Source organism: Odocoileus virginianus, chromosome 10 (assembly GCF_023699985.2).
Source record: "Odocoileus virginianus isolate 20LAN1187 ecotype Illinois chromosome 10, Ovbor_1.2, whole genome shotgun sequence".
Classification (NCBI taxonomy): Eukaryota; Metazoa; Chordata; class Mammalia; order Artiodactyla; family Cervidae; genus Odocoileus; species Odocoileus virginianus.
In genome coordinates this window covers 26,170,382-26,184,736 of record NC_069683.1, presented here as the reverse complement: position 1 = coordinate 26,184,736, position 14,355 = coordinate 26,170,382, and the positions used below count along the sequence as shown (strand labels likewise).

The following is a 14,355-nucleotide window of genomic DNA, read 5'->3' as shown; positions in this document are numbered from 1 at the left end:
CCAAATTTAATGGTGTAAAAGAACACAATTATTTATGATTATCGCTCATGGCTCTGGGGGTAAACCCGTCTCTAGTAGGTGGTTCTCAGTGGGGATCTCCCATGTGTTTGAAACCAGCTGGTGGCTGGGGCTGGACTGGGTCTTGGTTGCCGTGTGTGGGCTTTCTCCAGTTGAGGTGAGGGCACACCGGTCACTAGTTGAGGAGCCTGGGCTTCTCACTGCAGTGGTTTCTCTTGCTGTGGAACACAGGCTCCAGTTGTGACGGCTTCAGCAGTTGCAGCACACAGGCTTAGATTCCACAGGAAGTCCTGTGGAGGCATGCTGGATCTTCCCAGACAGGGAATCAAACCCGTGTCCCCTGCATTGGCAGACAGATTCTTTACCACTGAGCTACCAGTGAAGCCCTCAGTGTTTGTTATAAATTTTCTTTAGTTTGTGGCTTTATTATTTTCTCCCTTTTATTTTTTCCAATTTATTTTCCTCACTGTCTAAGTTGGAAGTTTGACTTCTCTATTTTGAGATGTTCTTATTTAATATATGCATTGAGGGCCATAATCTTCCCTGTAACTACAAATTTAACTGACCACAACTAAGTTTTTATACATAATACCTTCATTATGCTACATTCTAATTACTGTTTAAAATCCATTATTATTTCTCCTTAGATCCATAAGTCATCTTTAGAAGTGTGGTTTTAAATTCATAGACAAATGGGATTATTCTAGTTATCTTTCTGTTGTTGATTTCTAACTTACTGACAACTACTCCACTTTGTCTTGTCACATAAAAGCAGCCTTATATCATTCATAAATACGTGGTCAGAGCTTGGTTCCAAAAACTGTGAAAGCCTGGGGACGGCTTACAGTTGGCAGTTTGCTAACCCCTGCTCGAGGGACTCTCTCCAATCATGGTCATTCTCTCAGGGGCCCCAGGCCACCCCCTGCAGGATGGCCAAAGGCTCCAGGAGAGCTAAAGAGAGAATACAAACTCTCTCAAGACTTAGGCCTGGAACCCACAGGGCATCACTCCCCCAACAATCGACTGGACAAAGCAATTCACAAGACCAACGAAAATTCTATGGGTAAGGAAAGAGACTCCACCCCTGAGGGGAGATGCTGCAAAAACATTTTGTGGCAATAGTCAATCTCTACCAATGTCTAGACTGCCTTTACTGACAGAAATGGAAGCTCAGAAATTGTATATATTTTTAAATTAGTAAACTATTTTATGAGAAATTTTAGGGTTTGTAGAAAATCTAGCAGATTTTAGAGAACTATGGGAGAAACCATAGTTTTCTCTATTATTAATGTCTTGCTTAGTCTAGTGAATTTGTTACAATTGATGAATCAATATGAATAAATTATGATAAAGCCCAGAGTTTCCATTTGGATTCACTCTTTGTATTATACACTTCTATGGGTTTTGACAAATGCATAATACAGTAACGTGCAGAATAGTTTCACTGCCTGAAAAATCTCCTGTGTTCCTCATATTCATCCCTTCCTCTCATTGAGGAACCACTGATCTTTTTCCTGTCTCTATAGTTTTACCTTTCCCAGAAGACTGTATACAGTTGACCTTTGAATAATAAGGGTTTAAACTGAGTGGGTCCACTTATACACAAATTTTTTCCAGTACTAAACACCACAAAACTACTATTTCCAACCCACGGATGCAGAACCATGGATGTGGAGGACTGACTATAGTGATCGTAAGTAGATTTTCCACTGTGAGGTGGTCAGCTCCCTTAACCCTTGCATTGTTCAAGGGTCAACTGTAGTTGAAATTATATAGGAATTAGCTCTTTCAAATTTATTTCTTTTACTTTGCAATCCTCCATGTCTTTTTGTGGTTTAATAGTTCATTTATTTCTATTCTGAATAGTATTTTATTGTACATCAATTTCTATTCACCTATTGAAGGGCATCTTGTTTGCTTCAAATTTGGGGATAATTATGAGTTAATTTACTATAAACATTTGTGTGCAGGATTTTTTGTGTGGATTTAAGTTTTTAACTCATGTAGGTAAATATCAAGGAGCCCGATAGCTAGATTACATGGTAAAATTATGTTTAGCATTAGCTTGTAGGAACCTGACAAACTGTCTTTTGAAGTAGCTGTATCATTTGATAACCATTCTCACTTTTGGGTCCCACCAGCAATGAGTGAGAGTTTCTGTCCCTCCACATTCTTTTCAGTATTTGGAGTTGTCTGGGTTTTGTTGTTGTTGTTTGTGTTTAATTTTAGCCACTCTGGAAGATCCCCTGGAGAAGGGAATGGCAACCACACCAGTATTCTTGCCTGGAGAATCCCATGGACAGAACAGCCTGGTGGGTCAGAAAGAGTCAGACATGAATGAGCTACTAACACACACACACACACACACATAGGTGTTTAGTGGTATCTCTACCATCTTGGTCAACTTCTATCATTGTTGTTTTAAGTTGAAATCTTCTAATGACATATAATGCTCAACATGCTCAACATCTTTTCATATGCTGATTTGTCATTTGCACATCTTCTCTGGTGAGGTGGTTGTTCAGATCTTTTGCACATTTTAAAATTGAGTTGTTTGTTGTCTTATTGTTGAGTTTTAAGAATTCATTTTATATTTTGGCTAGAAGACTTTTTATCAGATACATACTTTTTTCAAATGTTTTCTCCCAGTCTATAGCTTGTCTTCTCACTCTCTTAGAGGATTATATATTTTAAAAATGTAATAGTTAGATCTTGTCTTGTATATTTCCATGTTTGTGACACCTCTCAATTATGCCAGGGCCATTTATTTGCCTTGGAGGAGATTGGCTTTGTCAATATAATTACAAAGGGAAGAGTCAATTTCTAGTTGTGATCTTCAAAATTAAGTTTTTGAGTCTCCAACAAGGCCATAATCTTGAAGCCAGGTTTTACTGAAAAAGAAATGTTTTGTCTTATCTGTATTTTTTAAATTGAGGTAACCTTGCTTTATAACATTACATAAATTTTATGTGTACAACATTATATTTCAACTTCTGTATACATTACACATGCTTACCACCAAAAGTTTACTTTCCATCCGTCACTATAGTGACCACTAATTTGTACTCTGCATCTGTGTGCCTGTTTTGTTTGGTTGGGTTTGTTCATTTATTGCTATTATTTTCTATATTCCACATATGAGTGAAATCATATGGGATTTGTCTGAGAAAGAAAGAATTTCTAAAGTCTGTAAGATCCCTTGACTATATCCAGAGTCAGGTAAGTGTGACTGACAAGACGTGACATCAGCCATGAGTGAAAATCAGGATATAATGTGAAGGAGGATCCTGACACATAGGAAAGAATTTAAAAACCTATACTTCTACTCCAGTGTATTTAGGGAAAGAAATGGATGGGAAGGGATGGCCCCCTTGCTCACTGTTTTTCCTAACCTCCATACTACCTCAGTCTGCCTGATGAATCTCTTTTCTCCCTTCTATGAAATTCCACTTCTACCCCCAGGTAACATGGCCTACTCTCTCCTCTATGTCCCCACTGTTTTGTGTACACACTCAAATTGTGGGATCTGTAAATCCTATTGCAGTTAGTCATAGTGATCTGCTTCCTGAGACTGTGAGTTCCTTGGGGCCAGGAACTACAGATAATTTATCTCTATATCCACGTGCCTGGCACCATGCTTGGATCCTTATAGGCATCTTGCTGCATGCAGAAAGTAGAGTCAATACATAAAGAAATGTGTGCTGAGATATACAGGGCAGGCAAGCAGTTGGAAGGTTTAACAAGGGAAGCAACCTTTGAGCTGTGCTTGAAAGCTGATTTGGTGTTAGCCAGGAAGCAAAGTGGGAAGAAAAATACTAGGAACAGCATGGGCAAAGGCGCAGAGATATGAAGCAGCACAGGCACTGGGAGGGCTCGGGTCAGTGTCTCCACAGCTGCTATGAACTGAGTATGTCCTCCCCAGGTTCATATGTTGAAGTCCTAAACACCAACTGACAATATTTGGAGACGGGCTTTTGGAGGGTGATTAGGATTCGATTAGATCATGTAGATCATGCCCTCATGATGGAAGCAATGCCTTTATAAATAGAGGAAGAGGCAGGGGAGTTCTATCTCTCCATGTACCTGTACCAGTGAGAAGCCATGTGAGCACACAGCCAGAAGACAGCTGACTGCAAGCTAGAAAGCTGGCTCTCACCAGGAACCAAGTCTACTGGCAACTTGATCTTGGCTTTTTCAGCCTCCAGAACTGTGAGATATAAGTGTCTGTTGTTTAAGCCACTGAGTCTATGGTATTTTATTATAACAGCCCAAGCCAGCTGAAATAATCGCCTAGCAGAGTACTGGTGTGTGAAGGAATGAATGAATGAATGAATGAACACATGATATGCCTTACTTCCTCACTGTCAGGGCATTTCTGTTTATGGAACCAAATCTATGTTTTATAGCCAAATTATATAACATATAACCATATTTATAACATAACCAAATTATGTTTTAAAATATGGGTTTTATTATTATTCAGATATGGGGAAACTAACAGATTGGGAGATGATAGCCATTGAAATAACATAGCCATTGCTACACTTGTAGATCCCAAGAGGAGAGGATACATCACGCCATGGGGGAAGCATGCACAGAAGCACTAGGGTCAGGCAGAAGAATCGAAGGGAAAATGTGGGCAATAAACTTTATAGTAGTTTCCACAGGAAGAATAGGCAAAGTAGTGTAAACAAGCTTAGGGTTGGCTAGTTGGATAATTTTTCAGGTTCTGGGGCTTGCAAAAAAAAAAAAAAATAGAGGCTATCCCTAGTGTCTGGCACCTGAGTCTTGTGTGATTAGGAGAATAACGGTCCAGTTATCGAAAGGAATGTGTGGATACAGCTGCTTGCTGCTCAAAAGCCAATAAACAGGCCAGTTGGAAAGGAAAGTTTGCTTTATTTCAGATGCCAACAACTGTGGGGGAGAGGGGGAGAAGGTGGCAGACACTTGTCCAAAAGCTAACTCCTCCCCACTGACAAACAGGGAGTGAGCGCTTTTATAGACAGTGTGTGTGTGGGGGTGGAGGGGAAGGGTTACATGCATAAACAACAGTCATCTTCAGATTGGTCATCAGTGGTCTGACCAGCTTCATCTTGGTTGTTTTAGGTACAGTTAATCTTCAGTTCTGGGGTCCATTTGTTTCCATTTCTTTGAGGCCAGTTCTCAGAATTGTGGCAACTCATGTCCTGGGTGCAGTCTGGTCATCATGTAGTTGACTTCTCCATCTGCTGTTTTAGTATCTATAAGACATCTCACAGGATAAGGCTCAGAATATCATCTGTAGCCCTTGAGAAAGAACTGAAAGTCCTCAGTTCAGTTCAGTGAAGTTGCTCAGTCGTGTCTGACTCTTTGCAACCCCATGAATTGCAGCACGCCATGCCTCCCTATCCATCACCAACTCCCAGAGTTTACTCAAACTCATGTCCATCGAGTCGGTGATGCCATCTAGCCATCTCATCCTCTGTCGTCCCCTTCTCCTCCTGCCCCCAATCCCTCCCAGCATCAGGGTCTCTTCCAATGAGTCAACTCTTAGCAAGAGATGGCCAAAGTATTGGAGTTTCAGCTTCAGCACCAGTCCTTCCAATGAACATCCAGGACTGATCTCCTTTAGGATGGACTGGTTGGATCTCCTTGCAGTCCAAGGGATGCTCAAGAGTCTTCCCCAACACCACAGTTCAAAAGCACTGAACGTCCTAGACTATGCTTAATGACTATTATTACTTGGGCTCCTTTGACAGTTTTCCTTCATTTTCACATGTTCTCATTTCTCTGATTAAACCTACTATTTGACTAAAGTTTTCCACAGACAAAAGGCAGGCAGAGGCATAGTCTGGGGGGTGGGTAGCCAGTAGAAGTAACAAATAGATTCAAGGATTAGCTCTGATAGACAGAGTGCCTGAAGAACTATGGAAGAACATTGTACAGGAGGCCATGATCAAGACCATCCCCAAGAAAAAGAAATGCAAAAAGGCAAAACAGTTGTCTGAGGAGGCCTTACAAATAGCTTTGAAAAGAAGAGATGGGAAAGGCAAAGGAGAAAAGGAAAGATATACCCATTTGAATGCAGAGTTCCAAAGAAGAGCAAGGAGAGATAAGAAAGCCTTCCTCGGTGATCAGTGCAAAGAAATAGAGGAAAACAATAGAATGGAAAAGACAGAGATCTCTTCAAGAAAATTAGAGATACCAAGGGAACATTTCATGTAAAGATGGGCACAACAAAGGACAGAAGCAGGATGGACCTAACAGAAGCAGAAGATGTTAAGAAGAGGTGGAAAGAATACATAGAAGAACTATATTAAAAAGATATTAATGACCCAGATAACCACAATGGTGTGATCACTCACCTAGAGCCAGACATCCTGGAGTGTGAAGCCAAGTGGGCCTTAGGAAGCATCACTGTGAACAAAGCTAGTGGAGGTGATGGAATTCCAGTTGAGCTATTTCAAATCCTAAAAGATGATGCTGTGAAAGTGCTGCACTCAATATGCCAGCAAATTTGGAAAACTCAGCAGTGGCCACAGGACTGGAAAAGGTCAATTTTCATTCCAATCCCAAAGAAAGGCAATGCCAAAGAATGCTCAAACTACTGCACAATTGCACTCATCTCACACGCTAGCAAAGTAATGCTCAAAATTCTCCAAGCCAGGCTTCAACAGTACGTGAACAGTGAACTTACAGATGTACAAGCTGGTTTTAGAAAAGGCAGAGGAACCAGAGATCAAATTGCCAACATCTGTTGGATCATAGAAAAAGTAAGAGAATTCCAGAGAAACATCTACTTTTGCTTCATTGACTACACCAACGCCTTTAACTGTGTGGACCACCACGAACTGTGGAAAATTCTTAAAGAGACTGGAATACCAAAACACCTTACCTGCCTCCTAAGAAATCTGTATGCTGGTCAGGAAGCAACAGTTAGAACTGGATATGGAACAACAGACTGGTTCCAAACTGGGAAAGGGATATGTCAAGGCTGTATATTGTCACCCTGCTTATTTGACTTATATACAGAGTACATCATGAGAAATTCTGGGCTGGATGAAGCACAAGCTGGAATCAAGATTGCCGGGAGAAATATGAATAAACTCAGATATACAGATGACACTACTCTTCGGCAGAAAGTGAAGAACTAAAGAGCTTCTTGATGAAAGAGAAAGAGGAGAGTGAAAATTTTGCCTTAAACCTCAACATTCAGAAAACTAAGATCATGGTATCCAGTATCATCACTTCATGGCAAATAGATGGGGAAACAACGGGAACAGTGAGAGACTGTTTTCTTGGGCTCCAAAACGACTGCAGATGGGACTGAAGCCATGAAGTTAAAAGACGCTTGCTCCTTGGAAGAAAAGCTATGACCAACCTAGACAGTATATTAAAAAGCAGAGACATTACCTTGCCAACAAATATCTGTTTAGTCAAAGCTATGGTTTTTCCAGTAGTCACGTATGGATGTGAGAGTTGGACTATAAGGAAAGCTGAGTGTCAAAGAATTGATGCTTTTGAACTGTGGTGTTGGAGAAGACTCTTGAGAGTCCCTTGGACTGCAATGAGATCCAACCAGTCCATCCTAAAGGAAATCAATCCTAAATATTCATTGGAAGGACTGATGTTGAAGCTGAAACTCCAATACTTTGGCCACCTGATGGGAAGAACTGACTCATTGGGAAAGACCCTGATGCAGGGAAAGATTGAAGGTGTGAGGAGTAGGGGATGACAGAGGATGAGATGGTTGGATGGCATCACTGACTCGACTTGATGGACATGAGTTTGAACAAGCTCCAGGAGTCAGTGATGGGAAGCCTGGCGTGCTGCAGTACATGGGGTTGCAAAGAGTCAGACATGACTGAGTGACTGAACTGAACTGAACTGAGCACCCTGAACTGAACTGAACAGTACAAGCCAGGCACTGTGTCAGACAGGCCCTGGCAGCTTGGTTGGAGAGACAGCCTAGGGATCAAGTAAAATCCCTGCCTGTGTGGTTAGTACTCTAATGAAGCCCTAAGTGCAATTATCTTCAAAGGCTCCTTGCCTTCCCCCGGACTCCTTGCAGGCAAGAAGGTCCCTTGCTACCAAGCTTAGTGATAGCTACAGAGGCAGTTTCATTTCTCATAATGTAAGATTTGCTTTTAATCAAAGAGAGGACCTTTCCTCAGTCTGAAAGCCTTGTATTTTTTGCAACTTTCAAGGGCAGCTTGCAGATAGGCACTTTAGTAACAGCGTTCTCAGGGACAAGGCTGTGACTTTAAATGGTGTGAAGACCCCAATCGCTGAACTCACAGGGGCAATCTGAATATTGATCATGAATTTTCTAATGGCCTTGGAAAGTATGGCAAAATTTTAGGAGGGATTTTCAGTTAACTTCAGCTGTTCAAATCAGCTCTATGCCTGGGGGAGAGACTGCATTAGAATATTCCAAAGGACTTTCTCTCCTGAAACAGAAAACATAAATGGTAGTGGGGAAAAAATATCAAAGTTACTGAGTAAGGAAATCACCACTTTGGGGTTTATGAAAACCACATCCTGCTAACTCCCTGCTATGTGAGGGAGCTTTCAGAGGTAATGAGGCAGGCTCCCGAGTGTCAAGTGTCTGCCTTGCTTTATACTTATGTGAACTCTCATCCCAGTGCTCCTGCTGGTAGGGTACATGCTCAGCCCGGCAGAGAGGCTGTTTGACATCACCTTCCAGTCCCCTGCGGAAAACCTTGCACACAGCAGGCACTTAATGCACTCTGGTGGGATTGAACAGGAGAGAAAAGACGCCCCAGGAAGGCAGAGGGATACAAAGTGCTTTCTCTGTTATCTGCTCCTCTGCTCTGAACTAGAGGCTGAGCAGCCTGTCTGAGGCTACAGCTCAGGCTTTTTCCTTCTGCATGGGGGAAAAACCCAGCCATACTGAGTCCTCACCATGTGCCTGGCCTGCAGTAGACCATTTACAGCACCATTTCATCAGTCCTCCCAATAATGTCTTACAACTGAATAATCACCCCCATTTTACAGGTAGAGAAATGAGGCACTGGCGAATAAGCTCTCCTGAGCATTTTATTTGAAAGGTTTCTGAAAGTCCATTTGATCACTCCACCAGCCTGAAGAAGTCATTTTTATCGAGGTATTGAACAGCCATGTGGGGGCACTGCATTCAGAAAAGTTTTGGTTTTATCAAATTGACTAACAAGAGCGAGATCTTCCAGTCCATCAACCCAAGGACCCATTTATCAGACTAATTCTTTGGAGAGTGTAGAACAAGTCCTAAGGGTTGTATAAGTGGGGAAGACCCAATAGTCATTCTCCCCCCATTTTCTTCTCCACTAAAAGAGTCCCCCCCATTCATAGTTGAGGCAAACATTCCAACAACTCACCTTCCTAGCATCCCTTGCATCTAGGGGTGGCCATGTGGCCAGCTCTGGTCAACGAGATTAAATTGAGATCTAATGAGCTTCTGATATGAGCCGTGATAAAGAAAGTGACCCTCAAAGAAAGCTCTTTCTTCTTTCAGTTCCTTTGTGCTACGGACAATATCATATGATGATGGGATATCTTATCTTGACTATTTTTTTTATTACGAGCAACTATACACACACACACACACACATGTTCTAAGGATGACAACATGGGTAGATGAATTCTTTATGACATCACAAGAGATAGGATCACTTGTCTCCAGAGTTCCTTTTTTGGTGAGATGATGAAATGTCCTTATTACTTAACGCATTGCTTGTCCAGTAATCTGAGTTGAATCTTCTATTAAGTATCCTCTGAAAGCATTCTGATTTTTGAAATCAGAGAGGATGAAATATGAGCAGTGCCAAGTCCTGAGTAATTACATTGTTGGGGTGAGGGGCTGCGGTGGGGGTAAAGGGCTGCAAGGCCATGGTCAAGATCAGACAGTCAGGGCACTGAAGCAGAAGGTGATGAGTGTGTTCAATTTTAAAAATCTGGTTTATGTAAGAAGTGATGTTATTCAAAAAGAATATTGCAATAGGGAAGGCAGATGACTGTAACAAGGAGTTAGTAAGTCCCAATGTCATGGAGAAAGGAACTTGATTTATAGGAAGGAGCAAATAAGGCTAGAAAGCAACCAGCATGAGGCAATGGGACAAGGGCTTCTTGTAAGGAGACAGTTGATAAAGGTCAGCCAATTCTCTGGTCCTTAAAGAAAAATGCTCCTGAGCATTCCAACACTCAAGGATGGGTCAAAACTCAGGGACTGGGAGAAGAAGAGAAGTTTTAACTAAGACTGTCTAAGTTAAGACAAGTTTGTGGACATTTTATCTAGATTGGTCAGTGGGGACAAATAGCTCAGCTAATCATGTCTGAGACAAAGAATGGGAATGTGGAGGGTCTGTGTCTGACCTTGTCACGGATTAACAAGACGGTCATGGGTGAATCTTAAGTCATACTGGGAAGGATGGTTTTTTGCAGTGAGCCATTTCCTGGAACACAGAAGGGGTCAGGAGAGGGACAAATTCTTAACTGTCACTGATTTCCAAGAGCACAGGGCTTAATAAATTTCAATGTTGTTGAAGAAGAAACTCAAAAGCAGACCTCGGGGCAGAGTTAAAGGGTCACTGATCCACCCAAAACTATCAGTCCCCTCCCATGTGCCAGGCACTGTGTTAGCAGATGTGAGGGACACAGAGGTGATTCAGACATGTTCCGTGAAGGAATACAGCAGGGGAGGGAAGGTATGAACATAAATACCCACAGAAGGTATCCTGGCATCTGCCGTCTGCCCTCACACACTTTCCATTCTCTCATTCTATTTCCTTTGGGGACCACCTGAGCTTTGCAAACTGCCTGCCCTGCAGCAGACCCATATGTTCTGGGCACATTGGCAAAACCCAAGAGAATCAAAATCAGAAAAGGGAGAGGTTTTCCAAAACACAAGCCTTGGGTCTCAAAAGTGTTTAAAAGGATTAAGCAATTCAATACCAACCTCCCAAAGAAGCCCTCTCATTGATGCTGAATCTTGATTTTGCTCTCTTCCTCTGAAGAGCATCTGAGAACATATACCTGAGTTCTTATATTTCAGCCTAGATGGGGGAAGATATAGAGATTCTCATCATTCAAGCAGGAAATTGGATGCCCTGAGAGATGCATGCTTACGTGCTAAGTCGCTCAGTTGTGTCTATTTGTGATCCCATGGACTGCAGTCCACCAGGTTTCCTTGTCTATGGGATTCTTCAGGCAAGAATACTGAAGTGGGTTGCCATGCCCTCCTCCAAGGGATCGTCCCGACCAAGGGATCGAACCCACCTCTCTTAAGTCTCCTGCATTGGCAGGTAGTTCTTCAGCACTTAGCGCCATCTGGGAAGCCCCCTGAAAGGTGCAGTCACTCTAATTAGGTAACCCTGCAGATCATCATTGAGACTCAAGAAAATTGTGTCACTTCTCATTCTGGTTTGTTTTACCAGATCTTTCAGTAATGCCTAAGTTAAGGCTTTTCTTTTTTCTTTCTTTAGAGATTTTATTTTTTAGAGCAGCTTTAGTTTCAAAGCAAAGTACACCTTTATCTGTATCCATACAAGCATAACCTTCCCCATTATGAATCACCCCCACCAGATGGGTACATTTTTTGCAACTGATGAATCTACATCGACACATTGTAATCACCCCCAGTTCATAGTTTTTTAGGGTTTACTCTCTTGAACTTGGCTTTTCTAAAGGCAGCCAGAGTCAGGAGTTGGTGTAGAGGTGGGCAGAAAACACAGTGTCAAATGCTCCTCCCCAGAAGAGAGGTGGGCAATGATATAAAAATTATATTTTAACTTAGTCCAGAAAACTGAAATTAAAGCACTGAGTCCCCTGCATGATCATTATCACCATGGGACACTGTAATTTACAGTCTCAAGCAAGGAAATTTGAAGGTGGTATCACATATCAGAAAGCATGCACCTCCATTTGTCCATAAGAAGATCTTCTGAATATCTCTCAATAATTTTTAAGAAGTTATCATCAGGAACTTCCTAAATCATGCAGACTTCTTAGGGCAATACAGATATTTGACTTTGAAGAGGACACAGGCTGATTGCAAATCCTTTTACACCAGACTTTGCCACAGGTCTTGTGGCTGCCTTTACATTCTGCATTTTCCTTCTTTCCTTCTTCCCATCCTCACCCCTTCCTCTAGTTCCAGCATCTCAGACATCAGAGTGGAGATGGCTAATACTCACTCTCCTCTTTTTACTTCAGGAGGCCTCTCAAGTTTTTGCTGAGGATATAACTGCTCAGCTAAAAACTGTGTTTCCCAGCTTCCTTTTGCAGTCAGTGTGGCACATGATTTTTTCCTTGCCAACAGTATGTGAGTGAAAGTGATGTGGGCAACTTCTGGGAATGTGATAAGAAAAGAAGCATGAAACATCTTTCCTCCACTTCCCTCTTCTTCTTTTCTATGGAATATGGAAATGATGGCAAGAGTTGGAGCAGCCACTCTGGGCTGAGACAGAAGCCTTATGCTGAACTATGTTTTGAGCAGATGAACAAAGTAGAAAGAACCTGGATCTCTGAGATTACTGAGCTGCCATAAAGACTTAGACTCTCTACCTGAACTTGAAGAGAAAAACAAATCTCAATTTTAATTTGCTATATTGGGAGGGGAGTCCTCTTTATTATAAAGCCTAAAATTTTTCCTAACTTGTTGTGAAAGATAAAGCTAGTTGTAGGCAATACTCAGGATGGAGAATTAATGAACAACAGACTGGAGATCAACAAAGAAATTCACACATTGTTGACATTTTCTGGTCAAGAATCTTTAGGAGCTGAAAAATCAGAAAAGAACATGTCTTATTGGTAGCATTTGTTAGCCAAAAGAAATGTGGCATGGACAGGTTTTGACAGAATGGAAGGAGCTGGAGGAAAGAAAGACCTGACTCTGCTTTTTTAGCTCTGTGTGTACTCAGTTGCTCAGTCCTGTTTGAGTCTTTGTGACCCCATGGATTGTAGCCCACCAGGCTCCTCTGCCCATGGAATTTTCCAGGCAAGAATACTGGATTGGGTTGCCCACTGCAGGAGATCTTCTTGACCTAGGGATCAAACCCATATCTCCTGGGTCTCCTGCATTGGCAGGCAGATTCTTAACCACTGAGCCACCTGGGAAGCTCTTAGCTCTGTGGCCTTGGATAATTCTTAACTCTTTTATCAATATCCTTCTTGATTAAATAAGTATGATAAAGCTTGCCTGGCTATTTTGAGAAACAAATAAACCATATGTTTAAAGAGAAGCATAGGATGAATGAAAGAGTCAGAAGGTCCAGATGAATCCCATCTGCCATTAACTTACTGGGTAGCCTTGGGCAAGTCACTGCCATTCCCTGGGCCTGTTGCTTCATCTATAAAATGTGGAAGTCTAGACTAGATGATCTATGAGGTCTTTCCCTGCTCAGTCTGTTTTTTTTTTGTTTTTGTTTTTTTAAATCAGGCTACCATGCCATGAAGAGAGAGCCTACACTTTACCAGAGTCGACTTGGCTATGCCAGTTCCTGAGAGCTGACTGTTGTGTGGCACTTCTCAGCCCCGTGGTCAGTGAGGTCTTTGTGGCAGCGTGGACTCGGCCACAGCAAGAGTATTTACACCACAGAACTTGGCAAAGGCTGTAAAATAGGGATCCTCCACCCTCTGCAGACTGTTGGTTGTGAAACATTTCCTAGCACACTACTTACTTAATACAAGGAAAGAAAAATGAAGACATGGTCTTATGCTCAAAGTAGCAAATATGACTAGTAAAGCTTAAGATGAGAATGTACAAGTCTGTGTTTCTAATGTACAGAGGATGCGGGGAGAAGAATTTTAGAAGCTACCTGATTCCTGGCTTCCAGGTGCCCTGGTCCAGTTCCAGGTTGCAGTAAATGGGCCCCTTGTGATATGAAGGAGTTAATACCTTTCCCTCAGTGACCAACTTACCTGGCCTTGTTGTGCTGTTGTTAGATAATGGGCTGGTGGTACCTGTAGCCCCACCCTGGGTGAAAGTTGAACCCCTGGGATCAAGAATAAAGGGCTTCCAAGACACGGAGTGATCAGGAGCAGTCGTTAAATTATTCTAGTTAATCCAAGTGGAGCAGTAACCTGAGGTCCTGACTCATCTAGCCAAGTGGGACCTGTGGCCTGGAAAATGTTTGCAGATTCTGAAACAATGGACACACTTGCTTATTCTCACCATTTAGAGTGTCATCTCAAAAGTGTTCTGAAGAAAGCAGTTCCTTGGTATGCTGGTAGTACCCTCTTCCATACCCCAAAAGGAGTTCATTGTCAAATGTGTTTGAGAAATATTGGCTATAACAAAGTAAACAGGCTCCTTATGGCAGCACTTCTTAGAGATTTTAATAGGCTAAAGTAATGCTTCTC

General features: G+C 42.0%; 2 long non-coding RNA genes across 3 annotated transcripts; one reads left to right on the top strand and one right to left on the bottom strand.

Annotated features, from left to right (window-relative positions):
• Positions 1-9,039: 9,039 nt before the first annotated feature.
• Positions 9,040-9,600, bottom strand: LOC139037013 (uncharacterized). Its single transcript, XR_011489793.1, has 2 exons — positions 9,375-9,600; positions 9,040-9,148 (listed from the first exon to the last, which is right to left on the bottom strand). It is a non-coding gene; the product is annotated as an uncharacterized lncRNA (long non-coding RNA).
• A 54-nt stretch (positions 9,601-9,654) lies between these two features.
• Positions 9,655-13,752, top strand: LOC110145157 (uncharacterized). Of its 2 annotated transcripts, none has more exons than XR_002316106.2 (2): positions 9,655-9,692; positions 13,433-13,752. It is a non-coding gene; the product is annotated as an uncharacterized lncRNA (long non-coding RNA). The 2 variants fall into 2 exon arrangements; XR_002316107.2 differs by lacking the exon at positions 9,655-9,692 and adding an exon at positions 9,743-9,831.
• The last annotated feature ends 603 nt before the right edge of the window (positions 13,753-14,355 follow it).